Raw genomic sequence first — 14,831 nt, 5'->3', positions numbered from 1 at the left:
GTTCTAACAAATAAAAATCTCAGTATCAGAAATGGGACACACACACACACACACACACACACACACACACACACACACACACAGTCAAAGTTCTGGTCAATGTGGTCCCATAGACCCAACTCAAATACTACTGAGTGGTGAGTACCCAGGAAACTAGGCAACATTGCAAACTGGACAATGCTAGCTCCTAGAAAAATATAAAAGAAAACATTCACACTTGTGAATATTTTCATAGGTGGAAATGTGGAAAAGGTACCCATGTATTTAACAGAGAATCGCACTATATCCATGGCAAGAGGACAGAAGGAAGCAGAGGTGATTGGTTCATGATAAGGAAGCTTGCATCCTGGAAGCCAGGTTGGGGGTGGTGCACACCTGCAATAAAGCACTAAGCATGCTGAGGTGTGAATGGGGACGGAAAGTTTGAGGCCAGTTTGGGCTGCACAGGGTGGGGCAGGAATCATTTGAAACCCCTTCCTGACCCTGTACCATCCAACATAGCCGTTTCTTTAATTGACCCCACACACACACACACATACACACATACCATTTTATGATCTGAATCTGAAGGAGAATGTGCCCTTTGTAAAAACTCAGAAGGGGCTCCCAAAGCACTACTGATTCCACTTCCTTCCCACCAAAAATCATCTTCAGCAATTAAAAGTTGAAATAGATGTGCCACACATTTCTCCAACCAGGATGGTCGCTGGTCATCTTTATGGAATGAGAGAAGTGTGGGCTAAAAAGAACCATACAGTCCCAAAATATCTCCCACTGGCCTGAAATGTATTCCACTTCATAAACATGCCTAAATTTCCACCAATTAGAAATTCATTTACAAGCCCCTCTTGTAAAATGTGCAAGAGTGATTAGCTTTATTTGCTGCCATTCTAGAATCTAAAATTAGGACCAGTGGCTGGGCCTAATAAAGAAAAATTGATGGGCTTTCATTTGACAGAAAATGCCTCCTTGTCCTCACTCCTTGTTGGAGGACTAGCAGCTCCTATGAATTGATAAACAGTTTCTTCAGGTAGAATCTTCTCATCTGGATAGCTCTAAAAGGATAGAAAGTTTCTCTCTATGGTAAATTAAAAGTAGCTTCCTGCCTTTCTCAATGGTTTGCCTTAATTCTGCCCTCAACAATACAAAATCTAATCTTTGGCACCACATCAAATATTCTAACCCAGACTTCCTCTTTCCCAAGAGCCCCTGATGCCTTCTGCCAGGTCTGTCATTTGAGCAGTATATGGATCTTGAATTGGTAAAAATAAGACAGAGTATGTGAGGTCATTTCTCATCCCCCAGAAAAGAGTCTTAATTAAGTAGAACTTAGAGATTATCTTTGACCCAAAATAACCCCAAGTTCTCTGTCTCTCAATGACTATGTACTGTGGTGTATAGAAGGATTTACATGGCTGGAAGAACTAACTAGACACCAGGCGAAGGGGAAAACAAATCAGAGAGAACGATCCAAGAAAGCATAGTTGGGCTGGTCAGCTCTAGTTGGATAAGGTTCAGGGAGTAGGGTATGAGAGATCTGGATGGTGTGTTACTCTGTATTTCTCAATAAAGTTCTGCTCTGGATATTTTAAAACCTAGTTCTATTTGTGCATCAGTTCCTGAATACTGGGAGACTCTAGCCTAAGCATACTTTCTAGGACCTGTGAGTTCCCATTCCCAAATAAAAACTATATTTACTTGATAGTTTTATGAGAAAACCACCAAAGACGAGCTTGAGAATGCTTGGAAGGCAAAGAGCCACGTGACACTCAGGGGTGGAGACCAAGACTGACTTTAGGTCTGTAGGAATTCCCAGATCCACATCTGGGAATTGTAGCCAGCAGAAGCCCCAGCGTGAATGAAGCACATTGAGACAGAGCCCAGGGGCCGAGATTCCAGAGTCATGGTCATTGATCTGTGCTTTCTTGTGCTTTTCAGTAGCAGAATTGTATCTGAAGAGACAACAAATCAGTATCAGGTAAAACTCTCCATAAAGTTGTATTTTCCCTCAAAATGTATTGAAGTCTAGCTGACAAAGGAAAATTATAGGTATTTTAAGTATGCAATGTGGTGATTGAATATATGCATGTCATGAGTGTATACATACATACATACATATATACATCATACATATACACACAGTGTGAACTGAGTATCACAACTAATCTAATTAACACATCCATTGTCTCACATATGCTGTTTTGTATATGCATGGTGAGAATACTTAATATCTATTCTCCTAGGACCTTCCAGGTGCAGAATACAGTATTATAAACCATAGTCACCATATGTTTTAGATCCCCAGATCTCATTCATACCTATTCCCTTCATCAGCATCTTCCCATGTCCCTCACCCAAACTCACGTAGGCACCACAGTACTCTCTGCCTCCCAGTCTGACATTTTAGACCCCAAATGAGACCGTGCAGCATTTGTCTTTTGATGGCTGTCAGATTTCACTCAGTGACCTCCAGATAATAACTTCTCACATGCTGTGAAAAACACCAATGATAAGGTTGGCTCCCACAGTACAGCATGAAGGAACATCACCTGCCACACAGGTTGTATTAGTTACCTGAAAAAAGAGAAACTGAAAGAAGGTAGGGTACAACTGGACTTGTGGTTTCAGGGTGTGGGTATGGAAATCACAGAAACAAGAACAAGAGGCAGCTGGTCATGTTGCATCTGCTCTCAGGAAGCAAAGAACAATAAATGCCAGTACTCAGCTTGCATTTCCCCTTTTATTCAATCCAAGATTCCAGGCTCTGGAATCACATTTAAAGTAAGTCTAACCAGTTCAATTAATGCTATCTAGAAATTCCCACAAACACGGGGCCAGAGGTTCTAGATCCGGTCACACTGATAAACAAATGGAAGCCTCACCTAGGCATGTAGAAAATACATAGTAGAAATACGCTTGGGCTGATCACCAGTTGATTCCGAAGATTTAGTTTTGTAGACACTGGAGTCAGAGGAGAAGGTAGGTGAAGAGCATCTCCTAAGGAAGGAAAGATCAGAGACAAAAAGAAGTATGGTTAAGTCTGGAAACAGACTTTCCAAGGTGATCTCACTGAGAGTGGCCTATGTGATGGTCTGGTTCCCCGTGGAAATCAATACAAACCAGTCAGGATTACATTCCATCCTCTGCCTAAATGTGGGTATAATTTAGAAAATCTTGGGGGTATTTCTGTGGCTCAGAGAAAATTCTGGGTGTTCTTCCAGTGTAATATCCATTTTTACACTTATGTTCCCCTCTGACCCCTAAACAGCAGAACTTTCATCTTTGATTTAATCTTGGGCTGGGGACACAGCTCAGTGGTAGAGTCCTTGACTAGCATGAGCAAAATCCTTAGTTCAATCCTCAGTACTACAAAATAAATCAATCAACAAATAAAAATACTTAACCTGAACTTTAATTACTCTAGGGAACCTTTGTATTTCCTCTAGACAAGTCTAAAGTCCCTGCTACAAGCTATAAAAGTACTTTTACCCCATTTGGAATGTCCCCCTTGAGTACTGTGTGGCTCTATTTTTAAAAACAAATGTGCTTGGTGCAGAGTAGGTATATAATAAACTAAATGTTAAAAGAGTGTGAAAGAGAAAAGTGAGACAGAGATATCTCTCAGAATACCAATGGGGGGGGACTAAGAGTCCATTGGACTGAAGAAAAGATTTAACTGTTATTATCAACTGTAATTAACCACAAGACTGTTAGCAGCGAAGCATCTCCAATCAAATGATAGAGTTGATAGAGACTGGAAGTTCTATGGCTACTCCTCAGCAGGCCTTGTAACCTCTTAGGGTGCAGGTTTGAAACTGTGGCAGCATTATGGGTGATCCCTAGCTAGTCTGCAGAAAGTTGAGTCTTCAGAAGAAATACTAAGGCACTCTAGCCAACGGCCAATGACCATATGTGCATGTTTTCCTTAGGTCAAGAAGCCATCAGAAAATTTACCAGCTGATCGAACACCTGAGAAAACCTGGCAGTGACCAGCTGAACCAGTAAAAAGAGAACAACTGACCAGTGAAATAAAATAATCACATATGAAAATAAGCAGTGGTCATTTTATGCTACAATATTTTTGCAGCAATTTGTTATATAACAAAACCTAAGTGTTATTTTTTTTCTTCTCAGGGCCTACCATGTAGCTTTCAAATAAGTCACACGGAGGCTTATTCCTAATGCCTGGCCTTAGCTTGGCTTGCTTCTTGTCAGCTTTTGTTAACCTAAATTAGCCAGTCTACCTTTTGCTCCTGGGCTTTTCCCAATCTCTTACTTCTGTAAATCTTACTCTTCCTCCATGGCTTGCTATGTAGCTGGGTGGCTGGCCCCTGGAGTCCTCCTTCTCTAGCTACTTCTTCCTCTCTCCCAGATTTCTCCTTCTATGTATTCTCTCTGCCTGCCAGCCTCACCTATTCTTTCTCCTGCCTTGCTATTGGCCATTCAACTTTTTATTAGACCACCAGGTGTTTTAGACAGGCACAGTAACACAGCTTCACAGAGTTAAACAAATGTAACATCATATAAATGTAACATAAATAAAAGTAACACACCTTAAAAATAATATTCTACAACATACCAGATACAATTTTCCTTTTACTTCTTTTAAGTTTTTCCCCTTTTTTCCTTTTGTATTTTTGAGATTTTTGTTCGTTTTCTTTTGTTTTTCAAGACAAGGTTTCTCTGTGTAACAGCCGTAACTGTCCTTTAACTTGCTTTATAGACTAGGCTGGCCTCAAACTCACAGAGAACTGCCTGCCTCTACCTCCCAAGTGCTGGGATTAAAAACACTCGCCACTGCCACTCAGCAAGATTTTAATATAATTACATTTTCCCCCTCCCTTTCCTCCCTCCAAACTCTCCAGTATACCCCTCCTTCTCTTTCAAATTCATGGTCTCTCTTTTTTTTTTTTTGTTCATTGATATTTCATGTGTATCTGTGTGTGTGCATATGTGTAGATAGATAGATAGATAGATAGATAGATAGATAGATAGATAGATAGATAGATAGATGATAGATAGATAGATAGATAGGGTCTATATTATGTTACTAATGTGTGTTTTCAGGGCTGACCATTTGGTATTGGATAACCGATAAGTGTGCTCTTCCTTTGTTTAATTTAGTAGATCCAACTCTCTCATTGAGAGTCACTGGAGGCAAAAGACACAGTTAAATTGTATTTGTTATATTAGGAGTCCAGGACCATTTTAAGCAAGAAACAACCTGAATACTAATCCCTTCGGTGCAAATCTCAGACTGGGGAACCACATAGATCACAGTAGCCATTATCTGTCACCCTTCAATCAAAGTAGATAACAGCTAATAACACCTCTGGGGTTCAGCCCATGCCACACACTCATCTAAGGAAAGCCTTACATCTAGAATCTCATCTAATTTTTTGCCACAACCCTGATGCTACTTTTCATTTCCACTTAATAATAAAAGAGCATCCTGAGGCACAGAAATGATGTCATTAACCCCAAGGCACCCCCAAGTCCTCTACCAGGAAAGGACTACGATGGATCTAAAACAGAATGTTCCAAGGTGGGGTATGAACTAGTGGCATGGAATCAGTCATAGGAACTAAGGAATTCCAAGAGGACATTATGTAAAAGAGCTTTGGGAAATGGTGACCCAGGGTGTGAGTATGTGTGCAAGAGGACTGAAGCCTAGGAAAACCCAGCAATAGTGTGGAGGGATCTACACCCATAAATTTACATAAGGCCTCTAGGCAAAGGCTCATGGACAGCACAGGCTGTGTAAATCTGTCTGCAGCAGACACGTGCCCCAAGCAGTAATTATTCCCTCATTTGGAGGAAATGTATATGGGGTAAGAAGTGCAGAATTGGATTTTCTGATCATATAAGCAGTTGAGGTCTTAAGTGGTTTATCAGGAAAATGAAACAAAGGGACTATTTGTACATAAATCAATAGTGGCTGCATAACTATTTCTTGACTAGCATTGCTCAGTTTGTAAACTAGTTCCTATGTTTAGTTTGTAGGTCACCAGCATGCAAGGTAGTTGGAATGGGCTCCTTCATCTCTGCTTTTCAGTTGATGGGATTGTCTCTCAAGGAAAGGGTCATAGAACCATCAGAAGGCAGAGCCAAGATACTAACACACAACTTCTCTTTCTGGATCCCTAATTCCCTTCCTCTCAGCCATAGCTCTTCTCCATACACGTGATAAATGTTGTGATAATCAGAGAGAAGGAGAGAAGTGCATTAAGTCACACCAGAAACCCAAGCAGTAAACATGAGTGACCCATCAAAAGAAGGGCCCCAGCTCCTAGGAGGCTAAAGAAGGTCCTCGTGTTCCCAGTTGCTCAGTGATGCCTGCAGAGCAGAGGTGGGAGCTGCAGCTTGATTGATTCATTCTAGAAACTCTTGGTTTCACAGACAAATGAGTCTGAAAAGTTGCTGATGTATTCCGTCCTGTCATTTTTTAGCAACAAGTTGCTTGGGGGCTGATCTACAAAACATTATGTTCTTTGATGTAATCCATTCTTACCCAAACTATTTCATGTTCTAAACAAGTCATGGAGATGCTTTTTATGTTTGCTTATTTGCTAACTTAAAACAAAGACTGCCCTAAAATAGCAACCTCATCTCCATCCTGTCCCCACACCTCACCTCTCCCACACACACATCCCTGCGCATCTTCTGGCCATCTCCCACCTGCTGCTACTGCTGCTGTTTTGATACAAATATGACTTTTATGAGTGGCCAGAAGTATCCGACCCAAACAAGAGCAAGACAACAACTCCTGGCATCAGAAGTCAGCACTCTGGAAGTCATTTTTGTTGTGGAAGGGAAGAGAGAAATCACTGAAATGGGAAGAATTCTCATTTCTAGAGTTGTGTTTGGATAACAAATTGCTGAAGCCTAAATATCCACAGATTATTCTATCTGAGTTTATCTTGTTGCAACAGATCCACACGCTGTAATCAATCACACCGCGTATCCATAAAACAGCTTGATAGTACACATGTATTCTCCTCAAAATAAAGTTGTAGCATTTATACATAATAACTTACTGGGCTGCAAGCTCTGCCTGACGTATGCTCAATATCATCTGACGTTTTATTGGATCCCACACAAATTTTTGCCTAATACAGTCGTTCTAGAGAGAAAAGTTAATTGAAGCCCCTGACTATAGGAAGGAACTTTTATAAGAAAGGGGAGGAATTGTAGCAACCTGCTCTGGGGTCAGCAGAGATGCGAGGGTAGGTGGGGCGTTGAGGGAGATAGAGGAGGTGAGATTTGGAGCCTCCGTCTGCTGGCCAGGTAGAAAAGGGTAGTTCTCCCCCTCCAGACCTCAGCTGATTCATCCACAAGCTGTGTGACATAACCAAATGCTAAAATGTAAATTATTACAGAGAAAGTGAGAGAGGTCGGACAGAACTGAGAGATGATGGGAGGGAGCTTCTGAGCAGACAGTAGGCGTGATCGGCCAGTGTGTCGCAGAGAACAAAAGGAAGGCCACTTCTTCTAATTCAGGACAGTGGCTGGAGGTGGCAGAAGAGTGTGGCAAGCAGCTTACAGCTTTCTCTTGTGATTGTCATTCTCGGCCGCAGCTATGGCCCATTCATTTCTCAACACGTACTAAAATCTGTACAAATATTAGCTATTTGTTGACTCATGTATTATCTCTATCTCTCCACCTCACTTATCCCAGTTCCATGAGGCAGAAGACATGACTGCCTTGGGCACTGTGCATCTGCAGAGCCATGCTCCTGCTAGGTGTCTTCCAAAAAACTAATGCATCAATACATGATTGCAAGGACAAAATAGGTTAGCACGCACCCCTTCTGACCTCTCAGGGAACTGCTGCAGGGGTCCTGCGCTAGGCGGCCTTCTGACTACAGGACCTGTCCTCTGCCTCTCTCCTTGTCCCCTTTTGAAGCCACTGTCTTGGTGCCCAGGCTTTTGACAGTATAACCAAACTAAAATTAAGAGTCCGTAGTCATGTTGCCCCTTGTGAGCGATATAGGTGTCCCGCTCTGCTCACTGCTTCTGTCAGGGGAAAGCACATGACACAGAGAGTGACCTGGAGGCACCTTAAGAAAACATCAGGACTAGGAAGTGCCGTGTCAGTGACACTTCCTGTGCTACAGAAGCATCTACACACCCATGTCATCGCTAGAGCCTGGTCACCGCTCTACCCCGAGCTGTGCCCTTGAAAGTCCTTATTTGGTCTGAGAGAAAGGAAAAAAAAAAACATGAACATCCATCATTCCAGAATTTTCACAGATGATTTGGACAGGCCCTAAGTCTAAGCCATTGACAATGGGTGGAGTCTCTCCCTCTGTTTCACTTCCAAGTATAGCTTTTAAATGATCTTTGAAAGAGGCCAAAGGCAGGTAGGGAATGAAGGAAGGAAGACTTTCTGGAAATGAAATAAATCTTGGACAAAACAGGTAACTCAGAGAGTGAAAGTTTAACAACTGGCCATTCTAGTTTAATGAAACTGAATTTGAATTTTTTCCTGCCCCTCTCTGCTTCTGGGAATTTTCTAAGTACTAATATGTTGACAGTTATACTCTCCAAATCATACTCATCTGTATGGGAAAATAAGAGGGTTGAGCTAACCATGTGGAATCGACTGACAATTGAACAAAAAAGAATCTGGTTTGGGTTTTATCTTCTGAAGAACTTGGAAATTTGCATAGGACAGTCCCTTCATATTCACTCAATGAACATACACGATTGGCCTTGTCTATGTAACATGAACTGTGTTCACTGCTATATATGGACCAGTGATGAACGGTCTTTCTTCACGCTAAGTATTATTGCTTAGGAATAATAACCAGTGAATGATTTGGAGCATCTGCAATACAGATAATTTGCCCAAAAAGTTATGTACAGTGTCCTGATGTTTAGCCATTCAGTGGTTCCAGGGTTCAGCCTCATACCTTAGTGCAAATTTTAGTGGCTAAAATTTCACCTAAATCTCTCGGGTGAGTCTCCTTTGCCCCAGAAAAATATACACACAATCAGGTTGAGTTTAGCTACAAATTAAGGGACATTTGCCTAGAAACTGGCCTGGTACTTTGACCTCTCTGCCAAGCTAGCTGCCTCGTGCTGAAGTTGGGCTTCACATCTTCAAACACCTATTTGTTAGACTTGTTGCTATGGCTGTGAGATGGGGAAGGAGATCCAGGGGCATGCCAGGCACAGGCAGAAGCCAATCAATCTAATGAATCATGCCATAGGGATAATCACTGGTGTTAGGGGTCAGGGACCTTCCCATATCAGCTCTTTGTCTGTTTTGTAAAGCAACTGGAAATGGCATGCACTGCCCCAGACCAACCCAGATCTCGAGTTAGAAGCACAGATTTGAGAATTCAGGGCCATTGCTTAGATAGTCAACTGATTCCCAGCCACATTTTTTTTCTTCACCCCCTAAAGAGACCATCCTGTCTCTTAAGAACATTTCAAGCAGTAGTAGGGTGACCCCTGAAGTTGGGAAACATCTCGTATAAGAGGGATTCCATCCCCACATGGCAGTCAGAAGCCTTTTCACACCCCAGTTCCTACTGCCAAAGTCCCTCTCTCCCAGCCAGGACCTCTGCTATGCGCGGGAATGGAGGCCTCCCAACTCACTCACTGCACACAGTCTTTCCCCTTAGCTAATCGAAAGCCAAGCAAAGACTTTCCAAAGAAACTCTTATTAAAAATCCCTAGGAGCACAAGGAAGAGAAATAGATGAGTACAATAATGCTTCTCATTTGAACAGCACTTTGCAGTTTTCTGGGCACTCAGGCATTCATCACCTCATTTACCCAGCGTGGCTTCCACCCCCTAGCTTAAGTAAGACCTATCCAGACATTGGCACAGGCTCTGCTAACAGTTTTCTCTCTCCCTGCCTCACTGCCGTTTCCTAGATCCAACCCAATATCCTACTGCACTGGCAGCTTGAGTGGGGCCCTGAAGGGACCCCTCCCCCAAATCTAGCTCATTTTCTTAGGACTCAGACAGCCCACCACTATTCTGGAGACTGTGTCCCGGGAGCACTGGATTGGTGCCAATAGTGGTTCTACATATTGAGGAGAGTCATTCCTTGCTTATAGGACAGCATCAGGCTTGGTCTGTCTCAACCCCCTTGTGGAGAATAATAACAGCTAAGATGACTGGGCCCTTCCTGAGCGCCAGGCCCTGCTTTTTATGTGCATTAACACATTTCCCCCTTGAAAAATCCATCAGGCAGACCATGAGAGAGCTCTGCTTACAGGTGACAGAGGCTTAGGAAACACAAGCCATTATTTTGTGTGATAGAGGTAATCAACGGATTGGGTGGGAGGCAGAACAATGAGACTGACCCCATTTCCTCCACAGAGCCATTTGACTGCGTGAAGGCACACATTCAAGACACGTTTCCTAAGTTCCTCCCGAGTGACTGGACACGTAGCCATGGTGCCACAGTGCATTGGTCAAGGCTCTGTCCTGAGGAGTCCATAGGCTGGCTCTCAGGACCAGGCTCTCCTCCTAGCTATAACAACATAATAGGTGCTATCACGGTGGTTGGGTGGTTGGAGCCTTGTCTAGCCCAGAGAAAATTGCCTAAAGGACCTCACGTCAATGTGGGGGGGTGGGGGAGAAGGGTCTTCAAAGTCGTTGGGTTCAGAGTGCAGGAGCATAACACATATGGAAATACCAAAGACTCGGTGGTACTGGTCCAGTAGGGAGTCGTGAGCTGTGTGCTAAGTTAAGGGAATTGGGTTTCACCTGAAATCACTGCAACACTGTGAGTGGGTTTTAAGCAGAAGAATGATGCAAAAGGGACTTTCCCTGGAGTTATTTTTTCAAATTAGGTCTCTGCCTCTCATCGTCTTCTTTTCCTGTGTTTGCCGCTTTCCAATAAAGCAGTGTGCTCAAATGGGGACCTTGTTAAGTACGATTCTATGCTTGGGAATTAGCAGAGGTTTCACAGCCCTGGGTGGTGGGCGGCGATGAGATGGTTGTCTCTGTCCCTGCTCTCTCTCACCCTATCAGTGAGCAGAGACTTGAGTTGATGAAGTGGGCTGGGCCCAACTAGCTGACAGAAACCATATGTCCATCTCTAATGTAGCTTCCATTTGCCCTTGACATAACTTTTCTAATATTCACCTGCATCCTCATGGTGCTCTCAGATGACCACTACTCACAATGCTCCACTTCTCTGGCAGTAGAGAGTTCCTGTACCACCAACCATGCTGAGTGCAGCTTAGGCTGCTCCTTTAGAGCCTGAGAAACTCCCCACAGATGATCCCAGGCTGAGCTTAGAGGAGCCCGGTCACTGGCATTCCAGAGATGCCTCATTCAGTTTCTATGGGTACTGGGTAGAATAACAGAAGAAGATGGGGGTGTAACCTACCAGCCAAGCCCACAAAGTCAATTCTGGTAACTGATATGGCTGTGCATGTCTTGGCCAGCTCTTTCTTCTGGCTGGGACTGTATTTTATATTGGTACAAACTGTTGAAAACTCACAGCTCACAGCTTACAAGTGAACTTGTCTTTGACTGACCTCCTCTTCAGAATCAAGTCCTGTTTTGTTTGCACAGATTAGATGAGGCTTCAGGACCTGGGCTCCAACCTGACCGTGCTGTGATCTAACCACGAGATATCAAATTGTGGCCATTGCCTTCCTTAGGGTTTGGGATTTAGCCCTTGTACCATGACAGACTCTGCGGAGAACTGCATACGATTCAGTTGTGCATGGTGGGCATGCTATACTTCTGTCATCAGTCCTCAAGAGATCCACAGTCCTTCAAAGGTTAATTATCAAGTTTGGAAGGTGCTTGCCCATCTGCACACATTGACCCTGCCACAAATCTCCAAGCCCAAAGCCAGCCCTCCCCACAGGCAGCCTGCCCAATCACATCCAGTTGACCCAACTAATGCAAACATGGCAATAATTTATTTCAGTTCAAAGAAATGCAAATTGGGTTAATATCCCTTTCTCTGAACCATCGCATATTCAGCGCAAACCAATTCATTTCCACAGCAGTGAATTTTTCTAGAAACAAATGATACTCTGTTCTGCACAATTGAAACTCGCACATTTTTTAATGTAACAAACATTTATAAACCACCCATCGCTCCCCCATCCCTCCTTCCTAAAAATACCCATTGCAGCACCAACTTCGAGCATACAGCCTGGCATCCCAAAGCGCCGTATTGTATTTATATAATGGGACGTTTCAATCCCAGTCATCAAATTACTCTGTTTATTATTATCCCCATTTTACAGATAAAGAAACTAGGACACGAGAAGGTCAGCTGACCTGACTTCCCCAAGTCCCACATCAGGGCTGAAATGGAGAATTGTTTCCAGACTTCCAAATCCAGGAAAGAGCAGAAGCAGGGCTGGGCTGCTTTTTAGAAAAAAAAAAAAAAAGCATTTAGGAGTGCCAGTGCCTGCTCTCACTTACAGGGGTGATACAGACATGACTATGTCCCAAAACCTGGTGAAGGGCTTCCTCGGCCACCTCCTTTAGCACCCCAGTCACACTGGACAGGTCTGTGTGACCACATGTAAAAGTTCTAAGAAGAGAAAGAGAGATCTTGCAAAAATGGGTCTACTTAGAAGTGGCCTAGTGGTCTGGGGCCACTGGCCTTAACAGAAGCTGAACACTCCTGTACACAGGGCTCGGCCTCCCCAGCCAGCACCTTCCTGCATCTCTTCCCTCCTCCCGCATTCCAGGCCACTTGCTTATAGACCATCAAGCCTCTCTCCCATGGACAGTGGGTTCTAACAGCCCTGATTGCCACCAATCATGCCTACTACCTCTCTTTCCAGATAGTCCCCAGCTTGGAACAGTTCAATTTAAGCCTAGTTCTACTTTATGTTGGTTCAGAAGCAATACGCATTCAGTAGAACTAAATTCAGATCTCTTTCCCAGCAGAGAATTTCTTTCTAGCAATGCTGAGCATGGAGAGGCAGGCCACAGGTTCTAGTCAGCCCCATGAACCCAAAGAAAAATTAGCCCATCTGTTGACCTTTGGGACTCCTCTATGTTTTACCTGTAAAACAGAGATGATAACGAACAGGAAAACTTGATGCCTGAGCATCAAAGTGTCCCATTGCATAAAGACAATATGGCATCTCAGGGTGACTGGCTATAGGCTGTATTGTTAAGGCAGTTGGTTAAATGTATTAAAGACATTTTTCAGCTTATAATGTTTTCAATTTGGATGGTTTGGGGGAAAGGAGCCCCAACCTAAGTTACATACATGCATAGGCAATTTAACCTGACAACATAGATCTTAATTTAAAGAAGTAAGCCCTGAAAGTAAGAATGTCATTGGCCCTTTTCCAGCCCCATGTGGAGGAATCTAGAAATTTATTGGGGTCAGCCAAGGTGGCATGTCCAGGCAAGTACCTCCTACCCAAGAGCTGCCCATGATCTGTCCAGCTGCAGGTTCATTTTGTCTACACACACACACACACACACACACACACACACACACACACACACACACACACACGCCTGCCCAGAGCATGCCCCTACTGAGGTCCAGCCTGAAGTCTCCAACGCCCTGGACCTGGATGGGGTCAGCCAGCGGTTGTGTGGGATCCACAGCATCAGCACTCTCCCACAGCACAGTGAGTTATTAATAAACACGCTGCTTCGAGCATTTGCTCACGATTGTTTGATATTTCAGTTTTCAGTAATTTTCTCAGTTAATAATTTATTAAATGGATTATTTGTCATTTCAATTTATTAAAAATTGATAAAGGGCTCATTTCTTTTTTCCCAAGCTAGGACACAGGAGATATACACAGGCCAGAGCACAAATTAAAGACCCCCTAATCTCTTTCCTTCCCCCTTTTTCTGTGTAGCCACTGCCCAGTAAAGACCCAAGGGTCCCTTTACTGGCGTCTCCATTCTCAGAGTTCTGCTCCTAGTTGACTGATAGGAATGGAGAGGCATGCCCCACCACTCCAATGCTCTCCACGCACAGCGGTTCTTAGCTCAGCTAATTTGCTCCAGCCATAGAGAAAGCAAGATCTCAGCCTCTAGCTTCTCAGCCCAATAGAGAAAAGGCCTAACACATCACTCAACATGAGAACTTGCAGCCATGCTCAACATGGCCATCTGCTGTCCGCTTTCCTCTGGGGCAAAACCAAGCCTGGCAGTCTCCTCTCTGGCCATGGGCGTTATGGGTGAATCTGCACCTTCAGTATTCTGATTACCTTGCCTGAGTTTAGGGAATGAGCAGGAAAAGACACTTGAGGGAAGAAAGCTAAGGAGACAGGTTTCTGGGATTTGCCTCTCTTCCTCCTCCCTGTCCTGCCTCCTGGGTCTCCACTCAACACCTGCTCTTGATTGCTCCTCTCCATGCTCTAGCTGACTCCCTTTGGCTTTTCTTTCTCCTCTTCCTGGTTCTTCATTTCTCTTTCCCGTCACTCTCCTCGCGTTCTTTCTTCTTTCAACTCCTTGACTGCCTCGACTCTGTGGGCCTCTACTGTTTCACAAGGGCTGAAGGTCCCCCATGCTTCTGTCTGTGAACTTGGCCTCATTGTAATGGCGATGGAGGTTTGTCACCAGTGCCCTAGGGTCAACACAGCTCTGTAGTTCTTTCCAGGCTGAGAGCGGAGTCCTGGGGCCAGGACATATGCATAAGTCCTACCTTCTGCCCTCAGAGTGTCCACCCTACCACAGCTAGAAGAAGCAACAGTGTCTTCTGCACCAAAGATGACACTGTTAAAGATCCACCCAGGCCCTAGTGGACACATAATGGGCAGACAGAAAGGAGAAAACCCTGGCCTGGAAAAGCTACAGCTCTCAACGTCACGTTCACCAGCGGCATACGGTCATCATTTTGCCATCTCTATCTGCCTTCG

At 44.0% G+C, this 14,831-nt stretch overlaps 1 long non-coding RNA gene across 1 annotated transcript in view; it reads right to left on the bottom strand.

The window, feature by feature from the left end:
- Positions 1 to 14,831, bottom strand: part of LOC121824057 (uncharacterized) — a 79,426-nt gene that overhangs the window by 21,781 nt on the left and 42,814 nt on the right. The window contains exon 4 of the long non-coding RNA XR_006065804.2: positions 1,699 to 2,997. This is a non-coding gene — a long non-coding RNA (uncharacterized LOC121824057). The remainder of the gene's footprint in view (positions 1 to 1,698; positions 2,998 to 14,831) is intronic.

Source organism: Peromyscus maniculatus, chromosome 19 (genome assembly GCF_049852395.1).
Source record: "Peromyscus maniculatus bairdii isolate BWxNUB_F1_BW_parent chromosome 19, HU_Pman_BW_mat_3.1, whole genome shotgun sequence".
In the NCBI taxonomy this organism is placed as follows: Eukaryota; Metazoa; Chordata; class Mammalia; order Rodentia; family Cricetidae; genus Peromyscus; species Peromyscus maniculatus.
This window is presented reverse-complemented; position numbering and strand designations above follow the sequence as displayed.